General features: G+C 39.9%; 1 protein-coding gene across 4 annotated transcripts in view; it reads right to left on the reverse strand.

Moving 5' to 3' along the window:
* The window catches only part of sytl5 (synaptotagmin-like 5), an 84668-nt gene that overhangs the window by 53605 nt on the left and 3136 nt on the right, over positions 1-27927 (reverse strand). Inside the window, exon 1 of one of the 4 annotated variants that reach the window (XM_041807908.1) lies at positions 18689-18722. The exons of the other annotated variants lie outside the window; for them this stretch is intronic. The gene's annotated coding sequence lies outside the window, so the exon portion shown is untranslated. Of the gene's footprint in view, positions 1-18688; positions 18723-27927 lie in introns of those variants that run through there. 4 annotated transcript variants of the gene reach the window in all.

Here is a 27927-nt window from a genome sequence, read left to right on the forward strand (position 1 = left end):
AAAAATGAATTAAAACTAAACTGAAATGTAAAAAAGAATAAGTAAAAACAAAATACAAATAAAAACTAATAAAAAAACCCTCAAAGCTATTATAACCTTGGTGAGAACAATCCAAAAGATGTAGATGATGCAGGTCTGTGCAGCCTTATGATATCACTACCCTTAGATTGGTCTGGAACAAACCTGACCAATCAGTGTCATTTGAGGTGAATAAGGCAGTACACAGGTGGGGTTAGTACTGGAAGTCACAATAGCTGGCGCCTGGTGGAGCATTTAGCCCAGATGCAGCTACAGTGCATTGCATTTCTTTGTCAAATAAAAAGCAAAGAACAGCACTGACAGCTTTTCATGATGGGGAATATGTTGTTGCTCTTCTCCTGATAGCTTTGGCATGAGTTCACGATAGTTAGTAAACTACAACAGTGCTTGTCTGTCAAGCTCAGGTTACCACCAAAGCAGCGCACGCCTACTACCTCATTTTGTTATATTGCTCTGATTGACATGTGGGGACCAAGCAGCAACCTCTGGTCCTGAATCAGGTGAGTACCCACTTGGGGCTGGCTGCAGGAACACCAGAAGTCCCGTACACAACTGGGTTAAAAAGAGTTTTTTTTTTACACAAGAAATAAACTGGTTTACAGTCTGGTTCAAAAACCAAAACGAGTCTCATTAGCTGATGTCTTCGTGTCCTCTCACTGTGGGGGGGTGGACGTTTTTTTGTACCACAACCGTTTTGATTATACTTAGGAAAAACCTCACTTTGGCGCATCTCATTTGATTGACATAGCTTGACAGGCAGACGCTACCTCCACAAGGCTGGTATTAGTGCTAGCTGAGCTGACAGGAAGTCAAGCTCAGTGAGCGGACTCTTGTCTGCTGTTGGGTTGATCCAAAGTTCGGTTGAGACAGCCATTTCAGTATTGAGTTCCGCCACAGATTGACTTCAAAAGTCTGCCTATTATAATCAAACAGCTGACGTCACACAGTCTAAGGTGGGGGACAGACATTCGTCCAATCACCTTCTAGGAATTTTCTCAAGAGTCCTGCCTTTCCTAAGCGCTTTGAATGGGAGGTTTCCAAGTTAAAAGTGGTTTATATATATCCATGTAATTGTGATATGAAGCAATCTGGAAATTTTAGGCGTTTACGTGTGAAATGAGTGACTGATCTAAACTGAAAGTCTGTCATTTTGATTTAGCAGCGTGAGCATTAAACTGCAAGTAACTAAACCCACAAACTCAGCTCTGCTGCTCATCCCACAAATCCATGCTCCTTACAAATGTGACACCATTTAAAAGGGAAATAAACACTTTCTAACTGTATACAATTTATTGCTAAGAAGAATTGTTATAACAAATAATCTAGCAAACATAAATGTCATTACTTTTTGTGCTCAGTTTGTAATTTTCAGAGTTTACACCCACACTTCAGCTAAGTCACGAAGTTAAGTATTAAATGGGGGAGGCATTGTTTTATAATATCCATCTTTCATTTAGTCAGTCACAAATAAAAATCTAACACTTTTAAATAAAACTTAAATTCTTCCCTGAACTAACGGCAAAAGTAACGTCCATCACAAACTGGATACAGCACCTCACAGAGGTTAAACCTAGAGCGATACATTTAGAGATCATTCTTCAACTCAGCTCACAAATGCATTTTCTCCCTTAACTCTTTTAACTACCTGCACTCTGGCTCGGCTCATATTTCTCCTCCATGTTCACTCCTGAACCTCAGTATGATCTCAGCAGCAGAGCATCAAAAGTCTCATTTCTGCTGAATCTCTGGATGTATCACACTTTACCCTCTGTGAGAGAGTTAAGAGGGATGAACCAGGTCAGGAGAATACTGGATGGCGTGTAGTGCGATTCTGCAGAAAATGTGGGTCATCCCCAACTCCTTTCCAAAATTGAAAATTCATTGGCTTTGACTTTTGCTTTAGCTCTGGAGCAGGGAAGCACAGATCGCTGAGTTTCGCCTTAAAGATAGAGAAACATTTCTCAGCCAGGAGCTAATTGACCCTGTGTCAGCATATTCTTCGCCTCCTGGGAAGCTGCTGTTTTATTTCATTTTAAATTCCCCCAGCACATGTACACCACCACCACAATGTTGACAGATGCATGTACAGTGTGAAGAGCAGCGGATCATTAATAAATTACACAGACTTCTAGCTCCATGTAACAGACAGCTGCAGCGCTCAGTCAACCCTTTATTCTGTCTACATACTTCTTCTGCTGTCTGTCATACACCATAGCTCAGCTCTTAGTTTGAACATTTAACCCTTTCCTCCCCCTTCTGTGGTCAGTCACAGGATGCTCTACGCTCCCTTCCTGAATCATTAATGTGACACTGAAGGCAGAGAAAGTAATAATGATGGGCAAGGAGCATCCCTGGTGACCACTAAACTGCAGGTCGCTTCAACCCAGACAGAGACCTTCTTCTGCTGCTGCAAACAGTCAATACGGGGTTTTTTAAGTCCACACTTCCTCCCCGTATAGAAGGTCAATAATGGCACGCTTTACAACCACACACCAGAGAATGTAACATCTGTATCTCTGCTTCTATTTTATCGATTTTAACGAGGATTGTTTTCACTCTAGATAGTCTCCAACATGATGTAAAATCACCAGGATGGTCAAAGCATTCAAACCTTAACTCTGCATATATTCTTTATTTTCCTTTACATTGGATAATTCCAGTAAAAGACTAAAACTGCAATCTAATCAACCCCCAAAGTGTTGTCTGTGTGCCAAGGCCAGTGTAGCTAATTTCTCTTATTGCACAATTAAAGTTGAAACCCTCTTAAACCACTGTGGTAAATAGCCATTAGACCACAAATGATATGTTCCTCCACAGCTTAAAAAATAGTCCCTAACATAAGCAGTTATGTAAACTACTCTGCCTAAGTGTTAAGAGATTTGCAGAGTATTTCTACAGAAGTGAATCAATATAATCAGCTAATGGTTCATGTTTTTGCCAGAATTATTTGTCTACAAGACAAACACCACAGTTCAGAAGGCCTAAGTACGTCAAATGTTTCAGGAAGATAATCCACACGTTCAAAAACATCACAAGACTTCTTAAAATATCATCTTCACACATCTTGAATTCATGCTCTATTCAAATTTGTCTCCTACTTTCATATAGGTCGTTCAGTGACAAAGAAGGACATTTCAACCTTTTCTTCATGTGTTTGAACCAGTGGAGGACTCAGGATGTTTGAGGGGCAGGGGCGAAAATGATAAAAAGGCACCAGTGAGGCTCCATCGTTCAAAAAGTCTTCCTTTTTAGTTTCATTCATAGTGAAAAAGTTAGACTTTCTGGTCAAGATATAACATTTAATTACTCTTATACCGACTACACCTCTGTAAAAGGAATTATGAAACATGAAACCATTGATTTAACAATGATACATAAGGGGAGGGTGTGAAAATGGACTACCAAGGAGCTTATAGCACATCATTGTATTTAGTCCACTGAGAGGAGACCCTGCCCACTGGAAGACAATGCTGGAGGGCACTTTATCACTTACTGTCCACTGGAAGGGCAACATGGAGGGAAATTTATCCATTTAAAACGTAACCTAAAACAATTTTTCATATATTGTCCACTTAGAGAGGGCCTATGTCAGTTGAGCGGGCACTAAGCCAAATTCTGTCCACAAAGAGGGCACTTCTGAGTGCACTGTGACAAACTTGGTCCACTTAGAGGGCATTTCAGAGGGAAATTTTCCAACTTCTACCTCTTAAAGGGCACTTATTAAACCACTTTTTCAAATTTTGTCCACAGAGTGCACCAAAGAGGGCTCATTGTAAAATTTTGTCTTCTCAGCCAAAGGAAGAAACTTAGCACAATTTTGCCAACTTAAAGCATTTAAGAGGGACATTTGTCAAATTCTACTTCTTCGACGGCACTTTTAAAGAACTTTGTCAAATTTTGTCCACTTAAAGGGCACCTATAACGGCACTGTGTCAAGTATTGTCTACTTGGAGGTCACCAAAATGGGTGTTTTGCCAAATGTTGTCCACTAAGAGGGTGCCAAAGAGGCTGTTTTATTGTGTTTATCTTTTGAGGCAATTTTTCAAACATAAGTGCATTGAGGGGGGCCAAGGGGGGCCCCTGCCTCCATCTGAGTCCCCAAGTGGTTTGTAACATGTACTGTATTAAACATGTAGTCTCAGAAACGTCAGCTACAGGTTTCTGGGGCAGGCATGTTAAGTCCAACGATTATGGTCACTTCGTTCGAATACGCTGCAGGTTTATTTTCAGCGCTGGCTGCTGCCAGATCACGTCAATTCCCATCAAAAACCTCAAAACAGGAAGTCACAATCGTAGAATATCTGGTTCTTTCAAAAAACAACACAATGCACGGACTTTGATCAGGGCTGCACCCGGAGGCGCAGCGCTCTAGAAGCGCTTTCAGGGGCTGGGTCGCTTGCATTAGGCCGGAGCAAACCTGCAGCGCTTTGGTGTGCGGCGCAGTCATCATATGTGGAACTTGTGGGTAATGAAGACCCCCATCACTAGTAGCCACTGTAGCTTCAGTTATGCCTTCCTGTTAGAGCGTTCCCTGGTACTTCGCTGGACATAAACATGAGAAGCTTAGCGGTGAACACGTTGTAGGAACTGTGCGGTATGGCACCGTTCTGAACTAGAAAATAGAAATAAAGTTGTATGTAGGCTGTTGAGGGTTATACTTGTGTGTTACTACTCAACTGAAGTGATAAGGAACAAATGTTGGCAGCAAACTTTAGCTACGCTTGACTTAGCATAATTTAAAAAGGTGCTTAGCCGAATGGGGGAATAGACGCCTGGAAGCATCTTTAAGGGCGCTTTCACAGTAGGCCCAGTTGTTTCGAACCACACCGCGGCACGATTCCTCCCCCTCCCCCTTCCCCCCCAGCTAGCTTTCACACTAGCAATATCGAACCATGCCCGGGCGCACTTGCGTATTTACTCTGTCTGAAACAGCAGGTGGCGGTATGCACGTAGCTGGTTTACAACCCCACAAAGGAGGAGAAAGAAGAAGAAGCTACCATGGCAACCACTGGGGTCATGACCTGAGCGCAGACTGCCTTTGTTTTGACCCGGACTTTGGGCTCAAGTGCACTCAGATCCGGGACTAGGCCACTAGTGGGAAAGCACCCTAACTGTTGTTTTGGTTAGTATGTATACTGTGAGTAAGCAGTTGGAGTTATGCAAGAGACTCCAGAAACTCCCTGAAAACTGTTTTTTACAGAATATTAACAATTAGGTGATTTATCCATAAATGGTGGACAGTAAACCCTACACGAAGAGTCTGTAGATGAGACGACACAAACATCGTCGGCAGTAACGACCTGTGTTTGGTAGATATTAGAGTCATAAGCTCACTAAGTGGGTCATTATTAGCTCTTTGGGGCATCAACATGTAATACCTTCCATTTTGCACTCTTTTATCCCCTTTATCCCTCCTGGCGAAGCTTTAATATTTAATTGTTTCAATTGTTTAATAACAGCTGATGCAATGAAGCCAGAGCCGGTTCTTCTCAGCCAATAATATGTTTATTTCTTTTAATGGCACTGGTGTTTAAAAATGTGGGTATTAAAATCTGTATTAGCAGTGTTATGTTCACAAATGACACACAGGTTCAAAGATATACCAAACGACTATATGGGAAACTGTAACCAATATGATAGCGATGAGCCCCTGATTAACTTTAATTTCCTGTTTTGCAGTTAAAAAGTTAAAATTATCCATGTCATTCTCATTGGATTAACTGCTATGTAAAGAAATAGAACATCAATGGGGTCCCTGTGTTTATGTGTAGAAATAAAAATGTACACGTCACAGCCATCATTCATATATTCTTCAAAATAAAGCTGCTTTTCCCTTCTTATGAAATAAGACAGCAAACCAAGCTGGACTCTAAAGCCTGGCAGGTTATTAGATGACCAAAGTCCTTCTTTCGAGCGGTTACTCCAGGGGGAAATACCACGACAATGACAGATGTAGCTATGATCACAGCACAGCAATGTTCAGCAGACATAAAATTCAATTGCTTTTAAGTAGGAGGACAAGATGAGGCACAAAGCTCCTGAGATACATTTCTCCACATAAAAACCTGAGAGCAGGCCAATCAAATCCACCAGTATGAGCCCACAGCAGCGTATAAACCACTCTCAGTAAGCATATTTTGGTGCTAAGCTGATACTGACAAAGCTGCATATGGATGCAATTGTACTGTGAAGATGTTTCCAGCTCATCTAAACTTAAAGGAAATGAAGCAAATAAGATTTATCTCAGCTGTGCATCTCCCTGCGTGAATCCACTTCCTGAGATCGGATGTGGACCTGTGTTCACAGTGAGGTGAAATCAATAGGCAGTCATCGTCCTCATAGAGAGCTGAAGATGAAATCTGGCATGCAGGAGGACGGCAGAGAGGCTTCTGGGAAGAGGCTGGGGGTGGCTTTAAAGCGAGGAGGAGACAGCACAGTCAATGATACATGACGTGTTTGTCCGAGTGGAACGTATCTCTGCCTGTGTGTACTGATTTATTTAAGTGGTGACCTCTCCATCTCCTTTTTCCTTTTTATTCCTTTGGCTTGATTCCTCCCTAACAAACATATACAAACACACACACACACCTCAGGGCAGATAATGTTCCCTCATCGCTGCGGTGCACTAATGACCCTCTCTCCCAGCCTGGAAACCTGTCAGACACACTGTCATTGTCACTGCCAATCAACCACGAGCTGTCACCAAACATCCCCATCACTTCTTGTCGTTCTCTAGAGTCTCTGCATGGCCTTATCTCTGCAGGGCACAACATCATGCTTTGTCAATCAAAATCCAATTTGCAACCTTAATTACTGGGTTGGCTCAAAGGTAATGAAGCAACATTATACTCCAGGATGAATAAGTCACCTTCCTAAGGCTCCAAACTTCACATAATCTGTCTGTCTTTTCCACATTTGGCTCTGGTGATGTCAAATGGCTGCTGAAATTAAGATTTCCTGAACCAGAGAGGAAACTAATCAATTTATCAGGGGTCTAAACAGAAAATTTTCATGCTTGGCTTGAGGCAAGTGTGCACACAGGGGAGAGAAGTGACTGTATTCAGGTAGTTGGTATTTATAAAAAACAATCCTATCCAGAGGCTGGGCACCTTAATCGCTGAAATGGAGATGGCATCAGAGCAATCGGAAGTCTCTCCTGGAAGGCATTCGTGTTTGTTTTGAGACACAAAAATGGTGATTAAAGATAGAAAAACTTGAGTTCACATGCTGTATGTTTTACACCTGCTATATTGATGCACAAAGATCACTGAAAGTTTGGATTGTATGTTTCAGAGACTCATAAAAATAGTCAAAAGCAGCATGTCCTGTGTTTGTTGAAAGCCTGCCAACCCTGCATTCACTGAAAACAGATGTCAGGAAGGACAATCTTTTATTCATGCCACTTTATCACTGATCTCGCTGATTAGACAGCAGGAGGAAAGTAACAATGCACTCAGCTCACAACACTATAATGCTGGCTCCCATTTTTGTACAGGCATTAGTAACCCAGTTTAGGCTTTTCAAGCTTTTGAGAAGTCATACTTTAATTTTGCTTTTCTGCTGCTTTACACCCAAAGCCTGGCACACAATGGATGTTTTTTGGTTGATTGGTTGATGAGCTCTTGACCAACCAGGATCCTGTTGGTCAGGTATGCTCATAAATTACACAGCTTTGGCTGGTATAAGTGTTCCCATTAATAGTTTTTATTATAAATAAAGACAAAAACAATTATGTCTGAGAGGCTATGTTAGTTCAGTACAACAAAATTAGGTTAAAAACACAATATCAGGACAATGCAATGAGGAAGCTGTCACCGATTAAACTGATCTTGAGATAAAATGCAAGGTTTTTATTTTTTACCTCAACAACCAATCAGTTGGTCGGTGTGTGGGTAAAATTTTAGTTGACCAATTTTATCTTAAGTTGACTACAGGCCTACTATTATGAAAATGTGACAGCAAAAATTGAGTGTACAGCATTAGTTCAGGCAGGCCACAGAGTCAAGCACTGCCATATAATTGAGATCAGCTGATGTTAATTTTGACAGCAATTTTTAATTTTAGTCTTAGTTTTAGTTTTAGTCACATTTTAGTAATTTCTTCTCTTTTTAGGTTTAGTCTAGTTGTGGTCCATAAAGTCCTCACATTTTAGTCTCTACTTTTAGTCCAAGCATTTATTTTCAGGCCTAAATCTGGTGCCAAGTCATGGTAGTGTGTTCTAAGCACTCTGCCAAGCCCGGGGTCCCTGCTTTCTACAGCTAAGAGGCAAAATAGATACAGATGCATTGTTTTTTGACAGATTTACCCACAGCAGAGAAATATCATGGAATTTTAATGTCAGACGAAAATTAAATTGCACTTTAGTCTAGTTTTAGTCATCTTGACAAAAACTGAACTTACTTTTTTCAGTTTTAGTCAACAAAGATCTATCTTCAGCGACTCTTAGTCTAGTTTTGTCATAGAAAAAAAGGCAGTCAATGAAGTTTTACTTTAAGCTCACTGCTGGCTAATCAGATTTATGCTGCCATCTTTAATTTAAATTCTGCTTTTGCAACCCCCCTCCACCCCAGCTCCTCCATTATTCTAACTTCTGGCTTCATCAGTGTCATTCTGTTGTCATTGCTCTGCTCTGGGTTTTTCTTGCTGCTTCTCTCCCTGCTTCAGGCTTCGCTTGTAGGCACAGGAAGAGCAGAAACATGCGCTGTTTCTGCTTGGGGTTAACCACGTAAGCTTCTGGAAGGGCTGGGAGATCCCAGAGGAGCCACACCACCAAAGTATGAATAAGGCGATAAGTGCAAATTAATAACTGCTAATAAAGACAAATATTTATGATTGTTATCATGTGGGTTTTTTGACAAAGTGGTCCTGACTGAAATGACAGTTTTGTTCGTATATGGAGTAGTGTACGAGATGATCTACACAGCACAGCACACAGTAATAGATTCCATTCACAAGCAACCAATCTCCACTCTTAGAAACTCAACATTTCATGCAGTCCATTGTGACTTTAGCGCAAAAGAGCTACATCCATTATGATAGCAATTTCACTCCAACTCCTCTCCATGTCAATTCATTTGTATGTTTTACAAGACACATTACATAAACAATCATGTTGTGGCCAAAAGTTATCCTTCCATTTCTACTGCCATTGTGCCACAATAACCTGACACACCAGACTGTTTCATTCATCCATAGCATGGGATATATTTTACATTCCTTACTATCCTGTGCAAAGTGTTTGGGGAGGGCAGGAATGATCAAAAGATACTTGAAAGGTGATTGGACGACTGTTGTGTCTGTCACATTCAGAATGGGCCAATCAGAGCAACAATAAAAGATGAGGCAGTAGGTATGGGCAGCTCCGGTAGTAGCTGGAGCTTGATGGTGTATATAAGTCTACCTAAGAAGAGATATGAAAACATCTCCACAAGTCCAGAAAAAACTGACACTTCACCCAGCTGTTGCTGTGATGGCATCTCAAATACATAGTGCTCAAAACTGACGGTTTATTGAGTGTTTTCTTAACTTCCAGTTCTCATATTAGTCCAATAAATGCAAGTATGATTTGCATTTAATTGGATTGGGGATTTTTAACCAGAACCATAAAGATAATATCATTATCATAGGCCAAGAACTGTATTCATTTTAATTTGCATACTGAATCTGTGTTGTGTAATTATTGCAAGTTTTCCTTGAAATTTCCACCCCACTTTTCTCTTTCTCCCCGATGGCCTTGCCTTGCTTTAAGGCCTCACTTCCGCCTGTCAGATTTGTTTTAAGAAAAAGAGCATCTGGTTTTGTCCACCACCATTGTTTCAAGCAATTCCTGCCCAACCATGACTAAGGTGTAAAATACTGCCCTTACAGCCATAAAGCACACATGTCACAGCCACCGCAGCATTACAAATCTCAAAGGAGCTGTCGTCAGTAATGACCTATCAGGCCTGCAGGCCATCTCTGGTCCCTGCAGAGCTCAGTGAAGCAGAAAATAGGAAAAAAACACCAACAAAGTTAGTGCCTTATCCAGACCTTCCTATCAGCTGTCCTCTCTCTCCCAGGTCTTCACCTCCACTATCTGCTGCCCGTTTTCACCTTCATTGAACTCTCCTGCATCGTTCTTATCTTGGAGCTGTTTATCGTCCCCATATTGACTGGTTGTTTGTGTCATTTCACTCGCTAATTTGAAGAAAGGGGCGGCGTGGGCTCAGAAGACGGACACTGGAGGTGGGGACGGAAGATGGATGATGGGTTTGGTTGGATTTGTTGTCGGGTGTAACTGCAGAGATAAACACAGCCACAAAGACTGAAGTAGATCTTTAAGGTGTGAGCCAGTTAAATCTGTAATGAATTCAGAGCTGGCTAAGTGTTCTGACCTTGAAGTTTTTTTGTTTTTTTTTTATCAGTGTGGAAATCCCAACACACCTTGGATCAAACATCGACGTGAAAGAAATACTAAAAAAGAGAGCTTAAGACTTTTCTTCTCCTCATACAGCAGGTAAAACAGATGCTAAACTTGCACTGTCAAGCTTACATTAATGACAACACGACTATTCCTATGTTAGATACAGGAGAGATGCCATAACAGGGCAGTAATATCATTACTGTAGAAACTCCAGTGAAAACTTGTGATGGATCACTTTGAGGAACCCAGAACCCAGAAGGTTTATTTCATGTAGGGATTCAAGTAGCTCTTCACAAGAGAGGGTAAAATGGACCGAGAGATTAGCATGTCGATTTGTGCAGATTCAGCAGTACTGCAGGCATTGTACCAGGCTGCTGTGGTGAAGGAGGAACTGAGCCGGAAGGCTAAGCTTTCAATTTACCAGCCGATCTATGTTCCAGCCCTCACCTATGGTCAAGAGCTTAGTGTAATGAACAAAAGAATGAGATTACAGATGAACCGAGTTTCCTCCCGAGGATGGCTGGGCTCTGCCTTGGGACCGGATCAAACTACCTGATTGCATCATTGTAGACCACCATCAAATGGCAGGCTCAAATACGCACATCATAAATGACAGTCTCTCTTGCAGTGGGAAAAAAAATCACTGATACATTCCACAAATCTGGCATGTCCGACTTTTTCCATACCACACAGATCATACAACATGCTAAGTGCTAAGCTTCTCATGTTTAGGTCTAGTAAAGTTTTGTAAATTTGTGTATATTTGGTACATTTTTGTAAAAAAAAGAAAAAAAAAATTCCTAAACTTAACATGCATATTTTTTGAATATATTTATATTTTATGTTTTATCCTCACACTGGCAGAATCTTGTCACATGACCTGTCAGGTGACTCAGACAGTGCATATATGGAGGTGATACTGTTAATAATTATGTATTATTTGATACAATGATTTAACCAGGGGTGGAAAGTAATTGATTACATTTACTCAAATTATTGTAATTGAGTAGTTTTTTGAGTACTCGTACTTTATTGAGTACATTTTGAAATCAGTACTTGTACTCCTGCTTAAGTAAGTTTTAATCAGAGTAACTGTACTTGAACTTTAGTACTAATAAGTTTTCAATGTCTGTTGACCACACAGTAGCACAAAGAGAAAGAATAATCCTACATCACAACCCTGAACAGCTGTTTCACACAGCAAAACCTGAAATGTTGACATCTTAGGGCTGAACATTCTGGATTTGATTTTAACTCCCAAATTGTATTTTTCAACTTCATTCTGAGTGAAACGGTCTTCAGTGTTGACAGTGCTGATCCACCAGTGTTTATTCAACTCTGTATAGAGCAAACTGAGCTCAGCCCACTGTGATTTCAAAAGTTAAGGGAATGTGTAGGTGGAGTTGTGTTTGGGGCATATTTGCACCATGAGTGAAGTTGTCCATTGAGTTAGAATTCCTACCTCTGACTTTAGGTGCCAGTAGATAACACAAAGAGCATAGTTTACATCAGTACGCATTGCCTTTCTGTGAAGTTAAATTTCTTTTTGGTTCTTGCCAGAGGAAGCCCAACTTACCACAGATTTTCAGGTTACTGCAGCTGTCATACTGTAAAATAGTTAACAATTTAAAAGTGTAGTTTAACTATCTGTAGTGCGGACCAGTATAGACACCTTTAAAGTGTCGAATGCATACATCTAAATTAATTTTGTTAACACTGTCAATTTTGCGGTGCATCTAGGAGGTGTGACTTTACCTGAACCTGGTTGGAGATCTAGTACATTCTCTTGTCATTGCCTCTTAAGAAAGATCATGTTTTAGTGTTCAACTTCTCAGTAGCTACTCAGAATCAGTGCTTAAAGTAAACTTTAAATAAGGTACATTTCACATTTATTTGAGTTTATTTATAAACCAGTACTTTTACTTGTACTTAAGTAAATTTTAACTAGAGTAACTGTACTTGTACTTGAGTACAATAGTCATGATCTTTTTCCACCTCTGAATTTAACCATTTATCTCGCTAACTGTGCACATCCCTAGTGGATACTTTATTTCAACGTCCAACCCAGTGCATCAGACGCATACGTACAAGCACAGCAAGCAGAGCATGCAGTTCTGCAGCCTTTCATTCAATCCTTTAACAAAATACTTTGAGTCTACAAAAATGGGCCTTAAATGTGATTTATTTTCAAGATGGCAACATGGTTGATCTACACCCAGAAAGAAGATTTTAGGTATTTTTAAAATAATGTTGCTGTGGATCACATTGCAACCAGCACTGCATGGTTAACACTTTGACTTTAGCAAAGAACAAAGCTCCATGTTAGCATCTGACTATACTATGATGTTCAAGTAAAAAACTGCAGGCATATATGCACACGATTTTTGTTTGCCAGATTGGCCCTTCCTCACTTTTACAGGATCTCCACCACAGTGGTAGCGGTGCTGCGGGTGGAAAAGGACCCATCGTACTAAGCCTCTTATTATAAACATGCTCTGATTACACAGCACTGTCTTGAGGGCTGTAATTAAGGCAATATTGTGGTGGGATACAGTATTACTGCCCATTCCCTATAGGAAAAGACAGCTTTATTGTTTAAAACACTCAAATTGTGCCTGGTGGGAGCATAAATGAGCCTTATGGATGCCTCCCTGGCACTTCCCTGTGGAGATCTTCCAGGCACGCCCAACTGGGAGGAGACCTTGGGGTAACCCGGAACTCACTGGACAAATTACAGCATATATCCATTCTGGCCAGGGAAAACATGGGTTCCCCAAGGAGTTGGGCAAGCTTGGGAGAGGGCTGTCCAGCTCAACTTGCCTATCTTGCTGCCAGGGATTTGCATTAGAAAATGGATGAAGGTTTGTTCTGTTTGATCTTATTTAGGTAAAGGTCTGAACTCTTCCTCCATCACTACTGGGCACTGAAGCTTTCGCCCTAATCTTCAGTGTTGTCTGATAAAATTTGACTTATTTATTCTACCAAAATCTGCAATAAAATGGTCCAAAATCAAGCCACAGTCTGCCATCTTCATCACAGATCTGGTACTGGTGGGTCTGGTGAATACTGTGAGACAGATCAGTTGCAAGCAATCTGGTTGTTAGAAAAACAAATTCCTTTTCAGAGGAAAGCATCTGGATTAAGTAGATATTCCTATTCCATTCAGTTAGAATTTAAAGCACCCTCATGGATATTATCAACTGATTTACAGAGAAAGATTATGTGTCGTTTATTCTATAAGAACACTTTACATAGCACCACTTCATGTTTTTCAGGCACAAGCTTTGAATATTTCTGTCACTACTATACAGGCACTTAAAGAAGAAGAGGTTTCTAGATCAAGGCTGGATCTCATTAACCCAGTTTTCGCTACGGCCTCTTCTTCTGCTGCTTCTTCCTCACAGAGAAGGAGACGTTGGGGTTATAAACAGTTCCCTCTCCCTACGCCAGCATGCTTGAATATTTCATAGCACTCATTCGTGTTTAACTGCTGCTTACGTTCGCCACATTTTCCCGCACTTTGTCTTTCGGATGCACTAGAGGCTAACTGAGAGGGGAATTCTTTGAAAGTGCTCGTGTTGCCATTTATCTGAGTGCAACAACTCAAAGGATGTGTAATTTAAAGCCAAAACGATGCAAATAGATTATCAATTCTCATTTCTAAGATTGCCCCTGCGTCATTCTTGTTCTATTAGCCAGTGTGATGGTGAATTAGCAGAGCTGGAACACGGAGAAAACAGATGCACAATGAAATTCAGTGTTTGGATGACAGATAGGTGTCTGAGGATGGCTCATTCTTGGGGACAGATGGGTGAATAAAAATATCACTGCACATGTAAACTGCTATTTACGACAGTATGTCTGGATAAGTGTTTTTAAAGACAGTATCTACGGTATGAAATTAAAAAATGATGACAAAAACAAACAACTTGTCTTCAGATTTTTTTTCTTTTTTTTGAATGCCAATAAGGTAGTCTACATTTTTGACTCTCCAATACCTTTTTGATCTTTTAAGATAATATAGTCTCTTTTATTTCAATGATGAGCAGTATCAAAAATACAGAAACTGAAAAACTGTTATATAAGATAGGTGAACAGGAGAGGAATAAATCTTTGAAAACCTGCAGGAAAAGTCTCTCTCACAGTCTAAATTGAACAAATACATTGGCAACATAACAGACTCTACAATTTTTTTGTGCAATTGCAAAAGTTTTCCTGCAATTATTGGTAATTGAAAACAAGAAAATACCCAATATTGCATGCCATATTATTGGGGCTTTTCAGTGCCGTCTGCCTACCAAACAGCCAGCTACTCACTTCGTTACAGCCAGTCTCAGTTCACAATTGTTAGTTTAATATATTTCAATCTGCAAATTGGGACTGCTTTGTCCTTTATATTCAGAAGCACTTGCCGCTGCAAAAAATGTTACAATCATGATGATGTAGCTTATTTAAAGGAAACTTTAGGGTGCTTTCACATTAAGGTCATATTTGCAGGTACGAGTAAACCTAATCCCAATTTCTAGTTCCATTTGGTCACTACGGATGCAAGCGTATAGTACTCGGGGTACCACGCCTGAGTCCACTTGAAGAGGTCTTCTCATACACAATTCATGTTGACTCAGGCACAATACACGTGAGATGTGACGAGAACCGGGCCCAAGTACAAAGTAATTGACAGCGAAGAGAGTTGTACAGTCAAGTCTAAACTTCTGGTCTCCTAAAATAATGTAACAAGGGCCCATTTCATCCAAGACAGTTTTGTTGTAAACCATACGTCTCAAGTGCTCCCTCTTACCGTTAATAAGAGACGCCATCTTTGTCAGAACAGAAGGAAAATACACACTAAAACTTTAGAAATAAAATTAAACTCCTGTTAAGGGTTAGGATAGGCTTAAGGTAAGGGTTAGATACTAAAAGTTAAAAGGTTAAAACTAAGGATGTTCCTAAGTGTCTATTTCCCCATTCAGCTAAACGCTCATTTACATTTTGTTTAACCGACTAGTCTAAAGAGTAGAAAACCCCAGAAAACAGTCAAATTCCTCACAGGCTCAGTCAGCCAGGGTGATATTGGCCCGTTCCTCTTTGCAGATTAATATCGTGCTTTGGTATTTGGCCTCATTTTTACTTCGGGTGGGAGTTACAGCTGAGTTCAACCCTCGACAGCCTACATATCACCTCATTTCCATTTACTACTTTAGAAACTGTCGTACCCATAGACTGTAGAAAGAATTGGATAAACCCTGTGTGATGTCAGTCGTCTGCTTACAATTGGCAGACTTGAACGGCTGTTGAAGCCAATCCGTGGAGGCTTCCATATTGAAATCGCGGTCTCAACCGAAATTTGGATCAACCTAATGGCCCACTAAGCGCGACTTCCTGTCAGCCTGCTTAGCTAGCATTCCGGTTGACAAAAACGGAGCCTCTGCCTGCCGAGCTATCTGTCAATCAAATGAGACGCACCAATCAGCTTTCATCCTAAATATAATCCAAACGATCGCGGTACAAAAAAATTCACCCCCCGTACAGTTGGAGCACAATAAGACACTAGCTAATAAGACACGTTTGGTGTTTAGAACCAGGCTGTAAACCAGTTTATTTTGTGTGTCAAAACCGGCTGTTTAACATGTGTCCTGACGGGACTTCTGGTATTCCTGCAGCCAGCCTCAAGTGGACACTTGTGGTACAGCAATTTTTTGCACTTCTGCATTGGCCTCATTTTTCAGGACCGAAGGTTGCCGCTTGGTCGCACCGCAGTCTTCCTACTACTGATAATCGCTAAGCTTCACATATTTACATCCGGTGTAGTGCCAGAGAGGAAGGCAGCGGCCATTAACTGAAGCTACAGCGGCCTCTAGTGGTGGGAGGTTCATTCCAGTTTAAAAGAGCATTATAAACTGGGAATTCAAGCATGTGTTTATAAAAATGATAGATAATTAATTTAACTGACTAGAAAATCACGAGCTGGTTAATTTGGTAAACGATTTTAACGGTTTTACCAATCAACTGCGCACATCCCTAGTTAAAACCTGACCTACAAAATATATTTACAAAGCATTTACAAAGCATTTAATAAAGCCAGGTAAACAGACTGCTTTGAAAAAAAGCTTGTCCTCCTCAAAAAACATTCTAATGTAGCAAACATGGCTTACGCAGCTCCATTAGCTTCATGAACTACATAGATAATGTAGCTATGTAGCTAATGTAGCGAAAGCTAAGCTCACAAAGCACATGGATATCCATGCAAATAAAGCTTACTGTTACACTGGCTTACATAGCAACGTCAACTACATAGCTAATGTACAATAGCTATGTTAGCTTTTGCTATTGAAGCTTAAGTAAGCCACCATTTGTCTAACTACTTCTAAATGGGTCTACCCATAATTCAATCCTCTGACCTTTTTCTCTGTTTTATTCATGAAGTGTTGTTTAGTCTGTAGTGTTTGCAATGTGGTTATTCCATCAATGTAACTGCCAGACTTTGTTTATGAATAAAAATGAATTTAAAGAAAAAAATCTAATAATGTATTTTACCGGCAATGTTCTTACAGCAACAGCAGCAATATTGGTCTGCAAGAAGGGGTGTCAGAGATGTACTGTCTGCAGCCAGACATCTCTCATTTCATCCTCTGAGCAGCATAGTAGATGTGGAAGTACAAAGATTGGTTGACGTCTCAAAAAAAATGGAATTTGTGATATTTCACCCTGACTGAATAATCTGCAGATTTTAATCTAAATAGGGTCTTCACTCCAAGGTTTGTGGTCAGGACCCTGATAAAAACATCCATAGTAGTCTGCAGGATGCACTCTATTATCCACAGAGCAAACAGATACTGACCAAGGAGGCTGCACTTGTTGCCTTTATTTCTTTCTTCCTCTTTGTGCACGTATTTGAAAAGCAGGCCTACAGGGACGAGAGAGGAGCAATCATGTCCAGGCAGGGTGTGAAACAGTCGTGCCTAATGTGAAAATGCCCTCATGATAATATAATATAAAAAGAAATGCATTTAACTTCTAATAATCCTATCATGCATGAAACGAAAAACACAGTGGCAGCAACATAACACTCAGATACCCTCTTTGATTATGATCTGGCCATTCATGCTAACACTAACCCTATTTATGAAAATTTTCTTTTCATACTTTATTGAGTCCATTTTAACTTTTGTGATGATATGTTGGTCTGGTAAGTTCAACATTGTTAACAAAAACATGCAGGGAAATATTACTCATCTTTGCTGAAAAAATAATGGTTGGCATTGGCTTGAATGATCTTGGCTGTGTTTTCAAAGACACAGAAGGCAAAGGTCATCCTGAGGGCAACCCTCACCCTCCTCTGCATCCAGAGTTTAGACTTCTGTCGACAGGGAGGAGGTTTACTTTAGCCAGAGGGCCAAATCTAACAGATATCAGAGGTCATTTGTTCCATAAGCTGCACTATCATCATTACATGTACTGTATATAATGGACTTGGTCTTTCATATTTAACTGTCTGTCAATCATAATAAAAGCCTTAGGGGTTATGTATTACATATATGGATTTATTTATTCAATATGATCTGTATAGCCTGTATGGACTCCTGTTCTGAGCAGAATTTCCTCTCAGAGTCAGTAAAGACTTTCCAATCCATTTGAAGTTTCCCATTATTTCTTTCCTTTCGGTCTGAGGAAGGCCCTGTTTCTTGCCTGTATTTGATTGAAGAGAGACAAAAAATATGAGGAGAGAAATTGTTAGGAAAAATGCACCAAACTGCACCCAGAACAGTGCTTTTGAGGACTGTAACCTCTCTATATGGGTGTCTGCTGTCAGTATTGTTTCATTTTCTGGTATCATGACAACCCTTCATCAAAATAATATTGGGTGATTCCTAGTGGCATTTTTATTCAAAAGCAGAACTTGCACTTCTTCCACAAGCTCTCATCATTCCTCACGTTTGAAGGCAAACATGCCAATGAGCCAAAATCAGCACATCTGCAAAATAAACAGCCGCCAATATTTGGAGCACACATTTTGACAGAAAGGGCATCCTGATCAGCACAGCCAGGGACAATTACTGAGTTCTCACGTAGGAAAAAGTGTCTGTTTAAAGTTCAGAGCTACTCCAGAAACTCTGGAATTAGCTGCCTCCTCTGTGCCTCTTTCTAATAAGGCCGTAACATTTATAAGCCGTAACTAAGGGCTTTAATAAGGTTGATAAATAATGCTTTTGTGGATTCGTTTCCAGCCTTTAATGAGAACAAACTCACTGTTTGCCCCTTCGGCTGGTGGGAAAGAAGGACGAATTCTGCAAGTAAGCCATTATTCAAGTTGTTTGTCTGGCAGTCAAAAATCTTCAGACAACCTCTCACTCAGCGCCTCTCCAATGTGTCCGAATCTTGCTGCAGACTCCTGGAAACAGACAATTCAACATGCATCATCTCATCTTTCACTGTGCCTGCCAGAGTGTAACAACTACTAATCACTTCCATCGTGGGCTGACACAACATCTTGTCATGTTAACCAGTTTCTTTCTAGCATAACAAAGCCCTGATGGTCTGCAGCCATGATAACAGCTCTGCGAGGCTACAAGGATATCTAAAAATTACGATAAGGGAAGTACTGCACAGAAATGAAATCAAAAACACAGTAGAAAAAAACAAATATATATATACAGCATCCTTAAAAAATGTCTTTCCAGTCTGAGTCTCCGTATTACTTCATCATGACTGCTCTCAGTGGCGCTTAATAAGGGTATTATTGAGTAGCAGACAGTGAAAATGATGAACAGCAATAATAAGAAGTTAGATGATGAAGCACAAGAACGAAACTGACACCTAATTGAAGGAAATAAATCAGTCATTTCTGAACTTTACTTTTTTGGGGCAATAAATTATTCAATGAATCCAATATTGTTGCAAATCATTATATGATTAACTTCAATAATGTAAAAACTTCTGGAGACTTGATATCACTATTCTGGGCTTGTTGCCTGTTATTGAATTGTTCATCACTACAATAATATTGTATCAAATCATATCATTGATCTGGAAAGGCACACACCTCTCTATAGAAGGCCTCACAGCTGACAATGCATATCAGAGCAAAAACCAAGCCATGAGGTCAGAGGAACAGAGCTCAGAGACAGGGGAAGGATACAAAAATTTCTGCTCCACTGAATGTTCTCAAGAGCACAGTGGCCTCCATAATTCTCAAATAGAAGAAGTTTGGCATGACCAGGACTCTTTCAAGAGCTTGTTGCCAGGCCAAACTGTGCAATCTGGGTAGAAGGGCCTTAGTAAGGGAGGTGACAAGAGCCTGATGGTCACTCTGACTGAGCTCCAGAGATCCTTTGTGGAGATGTTCCACAAGGACAACCATCACTGTACCCTTCAACCGATCTGAGCTTTATGGCAGAGTGGCAAGACTGAAGCTTCTCCTCAGTGACAAAACACATGAAAGCAAGCTTGGAGTTTGCACAAAAGCACCTAAAGGACTCTGAGACTGCGGAAAACATGATTCTCAGCTCTGATGAAACCAAGATTGAAGTCTCATCTTGTAAGGCTCCGCTGCAAGGAAGCTGGATGTTCAAAACCTGTTGCATATTGGTATGGTTATGATTACATCTACAGCGGTTGCCTTGATAATTTTGAATAAGAGACAAAGGCAACGTATAAGGGTGTAAGTATGATGTTAAGAAAAGTCTTTTCTCCTCTTCTGCCCACATGTACCGTGCCATGTTGTCTCGGAGTAAACTGGTCATGTGACACCGTACGTTACGTTCTGTGACTTTTCCATTGCACTTTTGCGATATATTTCTACATCCAAATGTCAGAAACCTCCTCATGAGAGTGTTAAACCTTTTTCGCAAAATTTGAGAGGTTTTTTCAAAATTCAGGTGTTTACATATCCAGTTTTTTAATGCACAATTTAGATTTTGCGCATTTCTAAGAGTAATGGAAATGCAGCTACTGCCACTTGGTGGTGGCAACATCATGCTGTGGGGGTGTTTTTCAGCAGCAAGGACTAGGAGACTGGTCAGGGTTGAGGGAAAGCTGAATGGAGCAAAATACAGTGATATCCTCACAGAAGTGGCTTTGGCCTAGCCAGAGCCCTGACTTGAACCCTATTGAACATCTCTGGAGAGACCTGAAAATGACGGTCCACAAACAGTCCCCATCCAACTTGAGTGAGCTTAAGATTTGCAAAGAAGAACAGAAGAAAAACCCTCAGTCCAGGTGTGCAAAGCTTGTTGAGTCAAATTGAGAGACTTGAGGCTGTAATTGATGCCAAAAGTGCTTCAACTAAGCACTGAGTAACACGATCTGAATATTTCTGTCAATGTGATATTTCTGCTTTTGTTTTTTTCACATAAATTTGCAAAAAACTATAAATTTGGTTTTCACTTTGTCATTATAGGGAATTGAGTTTAAATAAGTGTGGCATCAGGCTGCAGCAAAACAAAATTGAAAAACCTGAAGGGGGTCTGAATACTTTCTGAATGCACTGTAACCTTAGTCCTGTTATCAATGCAAAAATGTGCCAATGAAAAATTCACATAATGCCCCTTTTTCTCTGTTAATTACATAATATTGACCCTGGGTGTTTCAGTAGATTCTTTACACTGAATGATTTCCCTACGGCTGGCCTTAGTCTACTCAAATACATTATTGATTCAACACCTTGATGTGCATGACTTGCCAACAATGAATCTGATTAATGCCTCTGTTTGGCTAACGCTCTTCCATATAGACTTTTCCTGAGCACGCCCTGGTTGAGCCAAAGCTAGAGCTGGGACAAAAATACAATAATGATGTCATTATTAAATAACAGGATTTATTCGGAGCATGTGGCATCCACACCTTCAGCCTAAATTGCAGGTTGAAGTGTCCAATCATCTCACCGTCCCACTCAGCGGTTCCACATCAGGTGCGCCCACAGATGCGTGCATCCACACACATGTGAGATTTTAGGAGGTTGACAAAGAGGCACCCCTCCCTGACCAGCAATCTATTACTCAACTGAGTCACTCCTCTCAGCGCTGCCTCCAAATTACATTTCTCTCTTTGCCATGTTTTTTCTCCCCCTCCCACAGCTGCAGTGTTGGTGTGTGGTCAGGTTTCCGCTGATTGCCTCGCTGCGGCTGTGATTGAACGGAGACGCCGTGTATCTCTTAGGCCACACAAGGCTATAGGCTGCATACCAAATGGACAGCCAGAGACGGAGCCTTGGATAACGGAGAGTCATCAGTGAGTGGGAGGGAGGGAAACCCCGCACAACACGACACTAAAGGATCAGATGCTATTCAATGCAACAGCACAGAAGAGCTTTGTTACAGACACAAAGGGCATCAGTAGACTTAATCTGGTTATAATCACATATATAATCCAGTTCAATGAGATAATATTCAACGAGTAAGATAGACTAAATGTATGTCTGCAAACCACTCATCCTGTTACAGCTCATTGTTAGGCTCACTGTCTGTGAGTGACAGAAGAGGTGCAAATCTCTCAGAGAGCAGTAACTACAGAGGCAGTAAACAGAGGCAGACAACGGTGTTTAAAGTTTAACTGCTAATTAGCCACTGCTAAATCTCAATACTACCTTTAAAGTATCACAACGGTCCAAGAAAGAAAAAACTCCCTTGTATGTGGTTTAAATGATGATATAAAAACTTGACAATGCTTTCAGTTCAACTAAATAAACTTGCTCCTCACAGCAGACAGCCTACTTAAAAATGCTATTTTATGCAGCATCTTTTTACTGTCGGTATTGATCATACTGCCATTAAATCACTTACTGTTTCATATAAAAGCCTCACTAAATCACTTCGACATTGTCAAAGTCAAAAGATGGCAGTTACTGTTAGCCTTGTTAGCCTCAAGTTCAGTTAAGGTTACACTTCCATGTGATATTTAGCAACACATTATTATACTACATTTTTATACATGAATGGCCAAACTAGTGGTTTATCAAAATTAAATTTATTTACTTAAAAGCCAGGAAAAATAGGCGTTTAAATTTAGTTTTAGCTTAGGCTAGCACTAGCTATGGGTAGCTATGTAGCTGGTGGTTTTTTAACTGAAATTCTGAAAAAAATACTTCTTTATATGCTAAAGCAGACATGATTATATAATAAAATTAGTAAACAAATTAATAAATTCCAACAATTTGTACAAATGAATCCTACAAAATCACATGAAACTTGTCAAAGTTTAAGTCAACAGATGTCTTTCTGCTACGCTAACAGTTGTTAGCAAGAATTTGAGCACACTCATTCTTTACTCTCTATTCACTATACAGTGAGCTGTTAATAGCTGAGTATATAGTGGACAAGTATATGTGATAGTCATATAATTATACACATCCGTACAGTTCAAAAACGATTTCTGACACTTTGTCGACATAGCTGCCTCAAAATTAAAACGTGTATCATCACTGACTCGTTTATGTCCATGACAATGGCTGGGATTGAAAATAATGAGAAATTCACTAAAAACCGATAATAAACTAAATATATTTCACAATAAATTACAAAGATAAAAAAATAAGATGTTTTGTGACTTTTTTAGACAAATAATCATGCATATTTTAGTGCAGTATCTCATTTTTGTGCCTATAGATTGTGGTTTCATGTCTGTAATTATCGTAAAGAAAAAACATACTTAGCACTATAACATATTATATATTTAATATAGTTAAAAAAACCTAAAATAGGAACTACTTAGGGTCCCAGTGCTCAGTATCCACGCTTGCTGTGCTCTGTCATGTACGAAAGCAGTCAAAGAGCACTTTCTGCTTGTTAAGCTTTGAACCTCTATGTATTATGATAAATTATATATTGCTGTGCTAGAGACCATTGCTTGTTCATTACTTTTCATAATGCATTGTGGGTTATAATGAGTCAGAGCACTGTTTAGAGCATAACATGCTCACTAAGAATCCTGACACAACTACAAAACGGCATATTCAATATAGTTCACTACATAGTGAATAGCGAGTGACTTCGGACACAGCCGAAGTTACTTTTCTATTGCTGTGTTTTATTAAATTAAAAATCATATTACTGAGATGTTGGTTTAGCAACATTAATATTTTTCCCCTTACGGGCCACAGACTGGACAAAATAAGGGTTTAATTTTTTTAGGTTTAAGCTACATCTAACTGACAGTTGTTAGCTTTCACTTCAACCAGGTACGGTGATGGATGCCACCTTTGCAAAAAGATGGAAAAATTTCATCCCTGGATATTCCACAGCGAACTGTAAGCGATAATAAGAAAGTGGAAGTGTTTAGGAACAGCAGCAACTTAACCATGACGTAGCACGCCGTACGCACCACTGCTAAGGTGTATGGTGCATAAAAGTCACCAACGCTCTGCTGATTCCATAGTAAAGATTTCTAACTCACTGGCATTAATATAAGCACAAAAACTGTGCAGACAGCTTTATGGTATGGCTTTCCATGACTGAGCAGCTGCATGTAAGCCTCACATTACCAAGTCAAATGCAAAGTGTCAGATGGAGTGATGTGAAGCACATCAACACTGGACTGTGGAGCAGTGGAAATGTGGTCTGTGGAGTTACAAATCACGCTTCTCTGTTTGGCAGTCAGATGGACAAGTTTGGGTTTGACGGATGTCAATGCACGACTGCATTTTGCCAACTGTGAACTTTGGTGGAGGAAGAATAATGGCATGGGGCTGTTTTTCATTTTGGGCTTATCTCTACTGAGGAGTAATTTTAATACTTCAGCAGCACACCAAGACTTTTTGGACAATGCTACGCTGGATTAGTTTGGGGGAGACCTTTTCCTTTGCCAACATGACTGTGCCCCAGTGCATAAGGCAAAGACTATAAAGACATGGCTTAATGAGTTTAGTGTCTTAGAGCTTGACTGGCCTGCACAGAACCATGACCTCAACCACATCGAGCACTTTTGGGATGAACTGAAACAGATATTCTCATTCAACATCAGTGCCTGACCTAAAATTCCCACAGAAACACTCCAAAATCTTGTGGAAAGACTTCCAAGAAGAGTGGAGGCTGTTATAGCTGCAAAAGGAGGGCCAATGCCGTATTAAATCACATGTATTTACAATTATCATTACAGTCCTTGTTGGTGTAATGGTCAGGTGGCCAAATACTTTCATCCATATCAAACTTGCTTATCAAACTTTAAACTCCCCTAAAACAGTGGAATCCAAAAAGCAAACAAAAGTGAAAGAATACTTGCTATTAATAAAATTTAAATACTACGGAATTCTTGGGATGCCCGTTACAGTCAAATGCTGCCTGTTTTTTATCCACTGACATAGATGAGGAGGAGAGATATGGCAGTAACTGAGACAACGCCTTCCTGTCAAAACTCAACTACAGCACAAATAATGCACACAGTGTACACAATGTACTACATGGAAGTGTAAGCCACTAATGAGACATCCGTATTGAGAAGCAGCATCAGATTTTAGTAAATATGTTGGATAGTTGGAGCGTTTTTGGTTTTATAGGGCAGCAGTCTGGCACCATGGGCTGCAGCCTGTCAGTCAAATGTCTGCCATAATATCACAGCAGTGTGTGGCTGTAGTAACCCACACACACCCACACTAGCACACACTTTTATACGTTGCTTGATCTCTCAGACACAGCCCTCTAATGCTGCGTGACTGCTCTCCCCTGAGCTTCTCTCTGCTCCGCTGGATGAGCTCGGCTGTCTACATGTAGAGAAATCAGGGAATCCCTGCATTCCCTTTCTCCTGTTATTCACCCATTTATTCCCCCTCCAGCACTGTGTGGGTATGAGTGTGTGTATTTGTGTGTGTGTGAGCTGTATATAAAGGCTTAGTTATCATTAGGGAGGATTTTTTTCCAGTGACAATGATAAAACAGCCTCCATTTCTTTTGGGAGCCCAGTGAACTAATTTTAAAAAGCGTCACTATGACGGATTATAGTCCAGCAGGAGATCTCATGCAGCAATATAAAATATATGCAAGGCTGTTAAAATCTTTTCTTTTCCTCATCACCATAAATAAAGCTTTTACCACAGACTGTTAACTTTAATATCAAGCCCTCTTACAGGGCTTCATAATGACACTAATGATAACACATAAGCTCAGTTATGAGTGTTATTTTAACTCATTAGTGCAACTGCTTGGTTTTTAATTCAATGATTTCTAGTTTTTATCATAACCAAATATTTTCCAGTAAAGCATGACTTCCAATAGAAAATGTTGGCTTAATGTTAAAAGTAAGTTGATCATACATCCTATGTGTCAATATTTTTCTAAACCATATGTTTTAAAGTCTCCTTTTAATGCACAAGAGTACCAAAAAGTGCAAACACCTTCACATGTTACAGAAATGTTGGCAATGTTTTTGTGCAATTCTGACAGTGTATTGGAGTTTGCATGCACCTTTTATAACAGAGAACAAAAAAATGAATCAATATTTGATTCAGACTTTGATCTTTGTTGCCAAATTTTTGATATAATTTCGATTTTTTTCTAGTACAAAATCACAGTTTAAAATTCTGGCTTTGTGTCCACCTTTGTGAAGCTTTGTGTAAGTTCAACCAGGAAGACTCATTTCCATTAATCCTTCCTTCATTAATAATCACTCATTCACGTGTCTCCCTTTCCCTGCTCTATTTTCCCGCTCTGGTAATCAGCTCAACTCACTCAAATTCTGAGCCAATCCCATTCTGCCTTAACCCTCTCTCGATCCTATCATCCTGCTGCTGTTATATTTTAAAATCTGTCCTCCTCCACAGTCAGCCTGTTTATTCAGTGCAATGGATTCAACCCTCCTCCACCCCAGCCGCCTCCATTACCTATCATCAGGTGCAGCTTCATCATCACCTCCAAGTCGTCTCATCAGTGTCTGGGTCAAGCTCATCAGAAGTCTACTCCTCATCTTATCCTACTTCTTCAATCCCCATCACCAGCGCCTAGACTCCATAATGGGTTATCTTATCCTGCTGTCTGCCTCATTACCCCTCCAAGTTCATAAAGACATCACAATAGAATCTATATGCCAAAGACATTTAACATCTTCAAACATTTAAAACTTGTAAAATAAATAACTGTTAAACTCGTATAAAGTTTTTCCTGACTGAAATGATCTTAATGTTCTTAACAATGGGAGGAGCCAATTTCGCCAGTAGTTGCCAGGTCTGCCAAGTCAGATACTTAAACTACATCAAACTTTAACGTGTAAAAATGTCAAACCCTTTGTTTGAGCTCTAAGCTTCAAAATCTCTTCATATATTTTGTGTAATCTAGAGCTAAAAGAAAGAAATAGCCAGTTTCTGTGAGTTAGACATGAAAACTGTTGGTCAAATATGGTATGTATGTTTTCATATATTGCTGGCATCAGGCCAAAACCTTGTATCTCCAAAATCAACACTTTTCAGGGAATGAAAAAAAACCCCACTTTCTTTTGATAAATAAATCAACACTGAATGGTCATAGTTGGCACCTTTTTGACACTTATATCGTTTTAAAATTGGTTATAACTCACTGACAGATGTAAAGAGTGACTAATAGCACTGATTTATGAAAAAAAATAAAATAATGAAAAATGGAGATACAAGGTTTTAAGATGCCGCCAGCAATATCCAACTAGTCATCAAAATTTTCAACAAGTCAATACATTTAAATGGCGTGTATTTTTAAGTGATACCTTGTTGTTTCATAAACTGTAGTGTAGAAAAGCGGTGAAGGTTTACAGAAACATAGGGATGCACAATACTATCGTTATGATATCTGTAACTGCAAATAAGTCTGTTTCTATGTAGCTTAGAGTGAATTATCTGCAATGGCAGATAGGACAAATTCTGATTGAAATTTACAACAGTATATATTTCTGTTATAAAAATCTGCTGCTATCAGCTGTAAATATTGACTGTATGAACAAATATGTTAATGGAGTTTTAAAAGTGTGTTTTAAGGACTGAAATTTGTTAGTATGTTCATCCTCAGACTAAAAATTTTGTTTCAAGGACTGAAGCTTTAGGGCTGAACCACATTTAAATAACGGTAGCAATATCAGTATAGGTTGTACGGAAGAGTATTAGGGCCACTGAAAAAAAAAATTTTGAGACAAAATTTTTTTTTTCAATTGTGAGAAAAAAGTCAGAATTCTGAGATTAAAGTCAGAATTCTGAGTTTAAAGTCAGAATTCTGAGATTAAAGTCAGAATTCTGAAAAAGTCAGAATTGTGGCTCCACCCCTCTTCTCACATACCTCTTCGCCGAAGTGCATGTCCGCTGAATCAAATACTGATAGTGGCAAAGCTCTCATGGAGTGATTTTACTCCACTTTTCCACTGAAATCAATGGCCGGATTACAAGCGAGAAAACACTTCATCTTAGCATGAACAAACTCTACATAGGTCCGAACACCGCTGGTAACTCCGCTATTGTATCAACTTCTCACTGAGCTGAGAGGCGGAAGCGTACCTACTACAGCGGCCAATGGGAACACTCTCTCTGACCTGAGGCGTGATGGGCT

The sequence above is a fragment of the Cheilinus undulatus genome, linkage group 15 (assembly GCF_018320785.1).
Source record: "Cheilinus undulatus linkage group 15, ASM1832078v1, whole genome shotgun sequence".
Taxonomy (NCBI): Eukaryota; Metazoa; Chordata; class Actinopteri; order Labriformes; family Labridae; genus Cheilinus; species Cheilinus undulatus.